This window comes from Oryza sativa, chromosome 7 (genome assembly GCF_034140825.1).
Source record: "Oryza sativa Japonica Group chromosome 7, ASM3414082v1".
NCBI lineage: Eukaryota > Viridiplantae > Streptophyta > Magnoliopsida > Poales > Poaceae > Oryza > Oryza sativa.
Genome location: NC_089041.1, coordinates 14744686 through 14756024, shown reverse-complemented (window position 1 = coordinate 14756024; position 11339 = coordinate 14744686). Strand labels below are relative to the sequence as shown.

The following is an 11339-nucleotide window of genomic DNA, read 5'->3' as shown; positions in this document are numbered from 1 at the left end:
ATTTAGTTAAACCTAAAAAATTGAATAGAAAAAATAAAAACTACTTATAATATAAAACGAAGAAAGTAGTTATTATTAATCACAGTTCTACATTTTTATTGTAAAGTTAAAGGCACCGTACAAAAATATCATGCTAACTAGCCCATCATCCTCGTGTACAACCATTTTGCACACTTATCTTGCTAATCTGCAAATTAACCAAGTCCCAAGATGCAGTTTGACTGGCATGTTTGTCCAAGTACGTACGTCAGTCCGCTAATTAATCCTGGACAGCAACCTGCGGACTTGGAGATAAGAGGAGGCTGCGGCGGAAGGCACTGTACTGCGGGGAGCCGGGGCAGTAGTACAAGCTGTACTCTTGGCTTCGGGCAAAGCCAGTGTAGTACGTACTTCACGTACTCCGAGTCTTTTCCCAGCGATGGAGCAGCAAAAAGTACGACGCCAATCGATGCCATCCTCCTCCCGACCCCGTGGAAAAGAGTCTATAATACGTGAGCGCTTTGCCTGCGTTTTGGCCAGGCAAACGCAGCCTCCATCATTAATCCGGTCATCAGCAAAGGTTAATTAGGCCCGGAGATTTTTGCAGCTGAGAGCGGGGAGGGAACGAATCGGAATCGGCATCGTTATCGGCATCGGCAGCGGCGATGGAGACAGAGAGATGGAACGCGAGGGAGTTCCTACAGGGGCGAGCTGGGAACACACGGTGATGAGGCGGTCTGGTCTTTCGTGTGTTCTCAGGTCGCCCCTGCCGGGACTCTCTGGTTGATTATGTATATGTTGATTATTTTCTCTTGCCAAAAGGTCTCCTAAATGGCGCGGTGTAGGTATGTTCTCTTCCTCGATTACACAATTCGGTTGATTCCAGTTTTGCTTTAAAATGTCATTGTCTTATCTTGTGGCCACTTTAACACTTGCTATATCAAGTTTACCTTTTCTTTTATACTGGGATTAATTCTTTGGGAAAATATCTACTGTTTTATTAATTTCTTTCGGAACCAATAGTAATGCATGTTCTCATAACGCGCTTATGTAAACGCACATATGCACACCTCTACCTATGAGTATTTACATAAGATTAAGTCGGTATATATATATATTGAGATTGATAAAGTCATCATGAACATATCACTGTTAACGGGTACATCGTCTACCATTAAAACAATAATTAACTACAATACAATCATCAGTATCAGGTGTAGATTGAATCCAGATGAGGTAGTTCCACCACAAGATACAACCTCACTTCGTAGCTATTTTATTAATTTCAGGTGAAACTTTGCATATGATTTTTTAAAAAGAACGGTATGCTGAGAAGAGATAGACATTTTACTCCGTTAAATGCTTTCGTGTAAAAGAATTGTTGTGTTCTGATGACATTTGAGACACGGCGCTTAACTGGCCTACTTTCCACTCTTTGTTTCACAATGCGATCCCTCCTGTTCGTTAACTAGATTTCCTTTCTCGCACTTCTGTTCTACTACTCTTTCGATACCAAAATATAATATTTTTTCACTTTCAGTATTTATCTCAAAATATAATAATTTCTTCACCAATATTTTTTCCTAACCAATCACAACCACTACTACAATACCTATTCTCCCGTGTGGGCTAAACGATTTTTGCGTGCGGGTGGGCGGCCCGCACGCACCCAGTCATCTGGGAAAATCGCGATCGCCCACACGGAAAAACAAAAAATCGAAAAAAAAAAAGAAAAAAAACCTAACCCTAATCCGCTGCCGTCGCCCCCGCGGTCGCCGGTGCCGGATCCGTAGTCGCACATCGACACAACAGATCTCACATCAATTCCAAGAGCACATCTCACATGTTCAACAAATGAACTCCAAGAACGCATCGCACAAATCACAAAGAGTCACAAATAACAAAGAGAGAAGGAGGGGGAGAGATGGATCCACCGGTCGCCTACGCCATCGCACCTCTTGCCGGCGGCCCCACCTCCACGCCGGCCGTTGACGCTGCTGCACCTCCAACCGGCGCCGCACCTCTAGATCCGGCGCGAGCCGCCTCCGTCCCACCGCCTCCCGCCACCGAGGGGCACGGGCTGCCTCCCTCGTGCCGCCGCTCAGCCGGATCCGCTGGGCCCCCATGCCTCCCCTCCGCCGGATCTGCAAGGAAAGGGAGGGGAGGGGCCGCGTGCCGCCAGATCGGCCGGCCCCATGCCTCCCCTCCGCCGGATCTGCAAGGGGAGGGAGGGGAGGGGCCACCGGGGTCGCCCGCCGCCGCCTGCTGTCACCGCCCATCTTCCCGCCCGCAGTCAAGGGAGAGGGAGGGAGGGGCCGCGCGCTGCTTGCTGTCGCCGTCGGTCGGCCGGGAGAGGGGAAAAGAGGAGAGGAGAGGAGAGGATGAGTGGAGTAGGAGAGAGGGAGAGAGGGAGGTGGGAGGAGAGGAGCAGGCGGAGGGGGAGATGAGCGAAGTGTGCGGGCACGTGACGGATTAAAAGGGGTGGGCTATTTTCGCGTGCGGGTGAAAATATGCTTATTTTCGTATGCGGTTGGCTTAAGCCGCCCGCACGGGATAATGCGTTTTCCCGTGGGAGAGACAGCTCGGCACCGGTCCCCCTATTTTCCCTTGCGGTTCCACTTACGGACCGCATGGCAACATAAGGGGGCGGCATCCAGGAAAATCTATCATGTTGTAGTGAACCCTCCACCATTCAATTTTTCCACTTACCTTTATTTCTTGTCCAATCACAATCTCATTTAATTCTACATATTTTCTTAATAACTATATTAACCCTAAAAATTCTTATACTCTCCACCAACATTCTCTTTTTAACCAATCATAATCCTCTACCATTCAATTTTTTCACCTATCTCCACTGCTCATTCAATCATAATCTTTCTCTATTTAATTCTACCTACTTTCTACCATAAAAAATTCTACACACTTTCTTAATAATCGTGTACACCCCTAAATATCCTTATATTTTAGGACAGATGTGGTAATAATTTTTACTTGCATGTCATATCCAACACATGTGTGAAAATGGACTGGGAAAAAATAAAATAGTTTGGACTGTTTGGTAGGGCTTCAGCACCTAAATTTAGAGCCTGTTTGATACGGCTCCATCTCCAGCTCCACTTCTCCTAGAGCTAAAGCTCAAAATAGTTTTAGCTCCACCTAAAATAAGAGTGGAGCTAGGTAGAGCATTCTCACAAAATGAAAAAGAGAGGTGGACCTGGGTTTAGGTGGCTCCACAACTCTACTCCAGACCCAACTCCTGTAGTTAAATTTAAAAATTGGAGCTCTACCAAACAAGCACTTAACTCTAGGAACTGGGTTTAAAGTGGAGTTATGGAGCTGCCTAAACCCAGGCCCACCTTTCTAGTTTATTTTGTAAGAGAACTCCAGTCGGCTCCACTCCCTTTTTGGGTGGAGCTGAAATCGTTTGGTTGGCCTCCAGCTCCAGAAAAGGTAGAGCTAGAGTTAGAGCTGTGCCAAACAAACCCTTTATGTACCACATTTCATTCATAATTTGGTTACTTCATTTTAGAAGGAGACAATATGACTTATTCTTGTTTATTTAGAGAGAAGACACACTAAATTTGAAGATACTTTCTGAGAAAATTTCCTATGTACCCCTAAAAGTTCACCTAACCTCTTTTATACTCCTGAGATTTGCTCATTCCCTTCCATACCCCTAAATTTAAGTTTGGATCCCTTCTATACCCCTTACATTAGTTGACCGTTAAATTCCTATCATAAAGTCTATTTTGCCCTTTGGTATCAAGAAAAAATAAATTTATGAAGTATATTGATGGAGTGTATAAATTTATTGTATGCTACTATTATATTTATGAGTTTATTTTGTGAGATATTATTTAACAAAAATAATATTTTAGTTTCACCTCCGCGAAGGCAAAACAAAAATATTTTTTATCTATGACAACATTTATTTTTAGATATAATAAAAAATAATATTTTTTACCATTAAAAACTGTATATATAACATATTTTGTTATAATAGTACGACATTTTTGTAAGATAAATATATTTACATGCTAAATAAATAATTTTTAATAACTAATAAATAAATTTTATTTTTATGTCATACCTAAAAATAAATTATCATAAATATTATTTATGACTTTGTTACGCAAGATATTATTTATGATAATTTATTTTTATTGTGCGATAAAAAATATTTTTGCTAAATAATATCTCATAGAATAAACTCATAAATATAATAGTCACATATAATAAATTTATACACTCCATCAATATACTTTATGAATTTATATTTTCTTGATACCAAAGGGCACTTACATAGCATATAAAAATCTAACCTATATTTTTGTTCTTCTTATATTTTGCAAATTTTTGTTTTGTTTTCAAGTTTATAAATGCAACATGAAGGGGAAAATGCAATATGGAAGGGTAATAATACAAGTCACCTCAGTGGGGGAAAGGCATCTCCCCCCAAGCTTGTTTCTTGCTCATGGTCCAAGGTAGGGGCTGAACCCCTGGTGGCGAAAGTGGGCCTGCCAGTCGGCCTATTGTTGCTGCATCGTGTTGTTGAAGTTGGAGAGCTGTGCATCAACATTTTGTTGCCACTCATGTGTCTGCATGACATGTTCCTTGAGCGTGTGCTGGATATCTCTGGCCTGCAGCTCAAGATTGCATATCCTCCAAGTGAGTTCACATAAATACCCTCGAGAGGAGACAGAGCAACGCAATCGGGTGGAGGGAGGTAGGCCACTTGAACTGGAGAAGCGCTTTGCCAAGACGAACCTCCGGCCTCATGTTGAGGACCTTGTGTCCAACCGGGGGCATCCTTAGTTGGGGCTCAATCGGCCTCATACATCTGCACTGCCGGTGAAGAGGATGACACCTCTTAAGGTGTCACTCTTGCCATGCTTCACGTCACCTTGCGTGGAAATCATTTGTACAAGATTCCTCTATCAATTGGAGAGGAATAGTAGCACTCGACAATTATACAAATAGAACCCCAGTTAGGTAACGTGATTTCATTCGTATAGCCGAGGAAGAAAAATACAAGCAAATCATCCGGGCCATGTTTGAGTGTATGGCCTTGCACCAAATATGCCTCATTAACATATGAACGGGGTGTGGAAATGTAAGAAATTTGAGCATCCGACACTAACCCAACTTCATAAGCTATACGAGAAACTAGAGAAGTGCACTCAATTGGACCGGTAGCCCTCAACCTCGCGAAACCAACGGTGGCGACGGCACGACTCGATGGCTAGCTGCGGCCGAAGGCGGTGGCGGTGGGTGTGATAGCGCGGGCGCAATAGAAGGCACGGGAGGAGGTGGCGAGTGAGGAAAAGGAGGGGGCGCGGGAGAGAATCTTATAGGTCCGAGGAGAGGAGTTTGTGGCCAGGAGGTGCCCCTATTTTGCCGACGACGTGGGAGAGGTGGCCCTATGGCCGCGCGCACGTGCCGCCATCTCGCAGGCACGACACGTATGGGAAAGGCGAGGGAGTGGGCAGGCAACGTGGGCATGGCGCGTGCGTGCGGAGTGGGGGCGTGGGGTGGAGAGGAGGAAGCGGCGGCAGCAGTTAGAGCTGGGGCTCCACTGGCTGGAGATTGAGGAAGGGGCCGACAAGTGGGCCCCACCTGTCGGTGACCTTGAGCGGGAAGGAGGCGGGCGCCGACTGGGCCACGGCCTCGGCCTGGGCCAGCTAGGTGGGAGGGCGCTTGTGGGCGAGGCGGACTAGGCTGATGGCCTAAGAAAAGGAAAAAGGAGAAGGGATTTGCTGGGATTTAATTATTACCGAGAATTGATTTTAATTGGTTAAAATTATTTCCAAGCCTCTAAAAATTCCACTAAAAATCATGTTAATATATTTAAACATGGGGAACTCAATAAAAATCCCACCATGTCATTTTCGATTATTAATTGCATTTATTAATTAGGGTTTAGCTCTAGGTTAAATTAAATTATTTCTTGAGGCAATTTATTAACTGAATTAAGGCTAGAGAAAGGGGAAACTTCAGGGTGTGACATGTGTACTCATGTTTTACTTAGAAATGATTGAGAGGACCAAAAAGGGAGAGGATTTGCGCGGGCTGGATTTGGACTGAAGGACATCACAACTTGTGACAACTGCCACGACTTCATACAAACTCCATTTTGGGCATGTAAGTACAAATGGATCCATCCTCATGTCCATATCTATTCTGGAGAGTCTGCAATCATCATTTTACTACAAAGACTTTTTTATGTCCACGGTGCTACGTCACCTTATTTGGGTCGAATATGATGCGTACCAAGTTGAGTCCGTTAGAGACACGCCTTATAGTTAGAGGACAACCCCAACTCATTCTCCACCTATATATTTCCCTTAGCCGCCATAGATCAACTCGGGTTTTGTTTAGATCAAAGTTTAGTGTCGCTATTTTGCCGTGTAATCTTGTGATCAATTAGATTGCCGTTTTGCTCGTTACGGAACCCCACCTTTGACACTCTTGTTGATTTAATCCTACATCTTTATTCCGTAAATTGAGTTGCTTGTTTATCTTATTGTTTCTAGTTCTCGATTGCTTACAGAAACAATCACTCTTGTGGTTAGGCTGATTATGCATCCGCTCAGATTCAAGACTGTCTCTAGAGTTAGTGTAATGATTGCTAACGCGCAACGTCTCTAGTCGGATCACCAACGTCGTTCCATTCAATCGGATTATCTTCTCTTCGGAAAATCTGCACACCCTCGCATCATCAACGCTGAACTTTTCTGCAAGTCTAAAAATCAATGGTATACGGCTAAACCGGATCCCTCCCAACTTTGAACTATCAATCTGAACTTTCCCCAAGAAAAATATATAAATTTGGTCGCTGTGAAATAAATTTGTAAAAATGATTTTGTCTAATTTTATACATTATTTTTTGGTGAAAAATTATACAGTATATCATTTCATCCATGCATCATGAATGTACAGGTAATCAAAATTTTATCATGTAGGCCCTGCTTGGGAACACCGAAAAATTTTGCACCTGTAATGGTGCCCCAACTTTACCAGTGAAATAAAAAACAATGCAGGACAATCTGTTTTTTTTTTTTGGGGGGGGGGATAAGCTAAAATAGGAAAAATGAAAAGAAAATTCAGGTTCATCCCAATTAGCAACAAAGATGTTCTCGGTTCGTATGATATCCCAGGCATCGAAGGTTTTAGATCAAAACAACATCAAATTAGAGAAATAGGAGGAATGAAAAGAAATTTATGGTTTAGCCGTGCAAATCATCAAGGCCAGCTCTTATGAAGACCGCAAATCAACAAGCCCAAACTCCCTTATCTTTTATGCGTTGATCAACATGGAGAGTCGAGCCTAGTGAGCCGAGCCCGATGTTCACGAAAATAAGTGTGACCTCCTTAGCCCACACTTATTTTTCGCTGGATCGGGCTGAAAACGGGTGGAAATTTGTTGTGTTACGGCCCATCAAGGATTTAACTTTACTAGAGAAACATGGCCATGATTTACACCCGTTTTGGACCGAATACATGTCTTCCGAGCAGGCCAATGGTTATATTATTAATACTCTTTTACAAATATATAGTCTGATAAAATAATGATCATCCTTTCGAGAACGGAGGCGGTAGTAGTTAAAAATTGATTTGTCTCTATAATAACAATACAAACACCAACATAGACACTAATACTCACGCATGGACATTATAAACGCATATACATACATCATATTCTTATGAGCACCTTTAAACATATTTTTTTTCATATAAATATGGATAGTTCTTTTTTTTTCTTTTCCCTGGTTTCAACCCCAGATAGAGTTTCTCTGATCCTTCATTTTATCTTACATCTTTGCTCTACCACTCATGGTAGAATACATATTGGTTTTGCTTCCAAGAAAAAATGGCACTGAATCTCTAGCACCGGCAACATAATAAACAAAATACAAAAGCAAATCTGCACTGACTGGATTTTATTTCATGATCCTTATTACGTCGTCGAAGGCCCCGGCATCCACAACTGTTCACAGTTGTTTTACACACAGCTTGACTGAAACCAGAATATTATCCACTGGACTGAAGTGCACTGGAATCTCAGGAATCATTTCCAGGATCCCAGGCAAGCAGGCAGCGTGCGACTGAAACTCTGAACATGCACTCCACAGTCCGCTACCAACAAACACAAGAAAGAAGACGCATCTGTTTCTTGCTAGTGCAAAGCTTGCCATTTATACTTAATTATTAATAACTAAAGCAGCATTATTGCCAGTGCTTAAACTTGGCTAGCTAGCTATAGCTCTCATTGGGTTCAAGTTGACCTTAATGGAAGATTTAGGATAGTATTAATTAATTTCTCCACAGTGATCCATATGCATGTGTGTTTGTTTGGTGAGCTAAACAAAGTTTGGTGATGGTGATGCACAAGACCAAACAACCAGCTCCCCTCAATTCCAGCATCGTGCTCTCATCAAATCTTTGAACAATTAACTGAAAAAGATCTGTAGCTAGCAACATGTCCGGTCTGGTCCCATCAGATTCAGATCAACCATCACACAACACAACAAGATCAGGACCCTCCTAGGCTCCTAGCTAGCTAGCTACTACCTCCCTCCGAGAATATAACAACTTTTGGCTATAAATTTGAAAACACAGTTATCCAGATTCATAGTTAAAAATGCTTATATTTTGGGATGGAGGGAGTAGCTACATGAGGTCTCTTAACTTCGGGGGTGTTTAGATCCAGGGGTGTAAAGTTTAATTTGGCGTGTCACATAGGATATTATATAGGGTATCACATGGGGTGTTCGGTACTAATAAAAAAACTAATTACATAATATGTCAGTAAACCACGAGACGAATTTATTAAGCCTAATTAATCCACCATTAGCAAATGTTTACTGTAGCACCACATTATCAAATCGTGGAGCAATTAGGCTTAAAAGATTCGTCTCGCAAATTAGTCGCAATCTGTGCAATTAGTTATTTTTTTAGCCTATATTTAATACTTCATATAAGTGTTCAAACATTCGATGTGTCAGGGTGAAAATTTTTGGGTGGGATCTAAACAGGGCCTTCCATATAACTTACTCCATTTGTTCCAAATTACTTATTATTCAAGCTTTGTTTTAAATCAAATATTTATATTCTACTATTAGTTTTTAGAAATTTGTATAGTTAAGCAACATGTGAACTATATATATACATATATACATATATATATACATATATACATATATATATACATATATATATATATATATTATGAAAGCACTTCTCACGATAAATCCATAAATGTAAATCTAATAGAATTAATCCATATAATTTTTTAGAAAGCGATTATCAAATATATAAATATTTAATTTAGAATAAAACCGGAACGACAAATAATTTGAAATGAAGAGTGGAGATTGATTGTGGTATAGCAAATAGTAGCAACCACTATTCTTCCAGTTTGGGGTAGCCTGCACATCACATGCACTGTAGTACTATACAGTACACAGCCCCACAAAGGTAGCTGCAGGATCCATGAAAAGTAATTGTGTTTCTGAACTTGTGATAAGCATTGAGTAAACTATGATTGGGCACATGATTCATGAATTTATACCTTTGCCAGCCTACAATCAAGCCCTTTGCCCTAGGAATTATAGATAGCTGCACTCAACTGAATAAAGATTGTTAGAGCAAGTTTAATAGTATGGCCCACTACTTACTCCAATTTATCTATAGCCAATCTAATAGCCAATTCATACAATAGTTGCTTGCTATACTATTAATATATGGTCTCATCTGTCATACACACATTGCGTCTTGGAGTCCGCGCTACAGCTGGCTACAGATTTGTAGCCCGCTACTTTTCTCTCTCATCTTTTATCTCATTAAAATATGTTTACAGTTGGCTAATAGTCTACTATTGTACCTGCTCTTAGGAGTACTACTACTATACTATGCTGATGTATGTATGTACAAACGAGAAAGTAGCTGATGTAACTGCAGTACCGAATTCTAATGAGTAATGACTATTGCAGGATGAAGACAAGCAGAAACGTCCACAGTGAAACTGTAAAGAAGTAGTAGTAGATTTTTAAAAAATGACATTTTATCAATTTTTAAAATAACTGAGAGTATGTTAATTATCACTGTCCCTGAGTCAAATTTCTAGAGTAAAGAACACAAGCTTGTGGTTATGGTTAAGTTAACTACGCACTAATTCTATCACCGGTAAAGACAAACGAGGGTTCAAACCCTTGAAGAAAGTGATGCAAAACAAAAACAATGGTGCTAGCTAGCTTCCTGGTATCTTTGACTTAACTGAAATAGAATCAGAGAGAGAGAGAGGAAAGCATGCACCTGGAATCCAGTGCAAACATCTTAGGCAATGAATTTAATTATGTCCAATTTTGTACTAATATATGGCCTTAATTATCTGATGGATTAATTAGACCTATGTACCTGTCCTGTCTTGTGTCGGCTTAATCGGCTATAGCAATGCCGTAATCGAAATGTTAGGCTATAGCAATGTGGCACTGTGCATTACAGTAGCAATGTTGTAATCACATTGCCACATTACTGTGCATTACTGTGTTAATCGAAATTGATTAACATTTCGATGCCGTAATAAGGCAACATTTATAGCAACAATGTGGCACTGTGCTAGAAATACCGTAATCGAAATGTTAGGCTCGATCGAGCTCGACAATTAAGTCAATTGATCAGACACTGTCCAGAGACCAAAGGACATGTCTAACTGTTAACTTTTTTTTATAATTAGCTATAGCATATGATAAATACTTAGGTTTTGACTTGTGAGGCCTAATCCAAATACTAATCGATCCTAACGTTGTGAGACAATGTTTTCAAAGATCAAGGCAGTGAGTGTAACATGAGACAACCCAAATGTGGGATGCTCGTCAACAATGTTATAATGAAATTGTGAGCTCATTACACTAGAAATAGTTGGTGTACATAGGTTAATTATTTACTGCTTTTGCAATGAGCAGTAACCATCTATAGTACTTTGAAATTACTGCTTTGCCATCTTTACTACTTTGAAATTACTGCTTTATCATTGGAAAAGTAGTATAGAAAATCATTATGTTGCTACTTTAAAAGAATATAGTGACGATGACGACAGGGTATCTGTCACCTTAACCTACTTTTATTGTAATTTTGTGGATTGCCCCTTCAATTTTTTTATATTATAAATTAACCAAATCTAAATGGATAGTTAAATTAAGGTGAATATATATTCCGTTTAGCATAAAGATGCGTAATACATTTCATTTTAAAAAGTATCATAACATATTTTTAATCCGTAGTTATGCTACGGAGATTCCGCTAGTAGTTTAAAATTGAATATCATGCATAAACATGGATCATTCGAGGCTGGAGGT

General features: G+C 40.6%; 1 long non-coding RNA gene across 2 annotated transcripts; it reads left to right on the top strand.

The window, feature by feature from the left end:
* Positions 1 to 321: 321 nt before the first annotated feature.
* Positions 322 to 6479, top strand: LOC107278340 (uncharacterized). 2 transcript variants are annotated; one of them, XR_010742719.1, is made up of 3 exons: positions 322 to 491; positions 587 to 824; positions 6011 to 6479. It is a non-coding gene; the product is annotated as an uncharacterized lncRNA (long non-coding RNA). The 2 variants fall into 2 exon arrangements; XR_001547502.3 differs by lacking the exon at positions 322 to 491 and having other exon boundaries at positions 532 to 824.
* The last annotated feature ends 4860 nt before the right edge of the window (positions 6480 to 11339 follow it).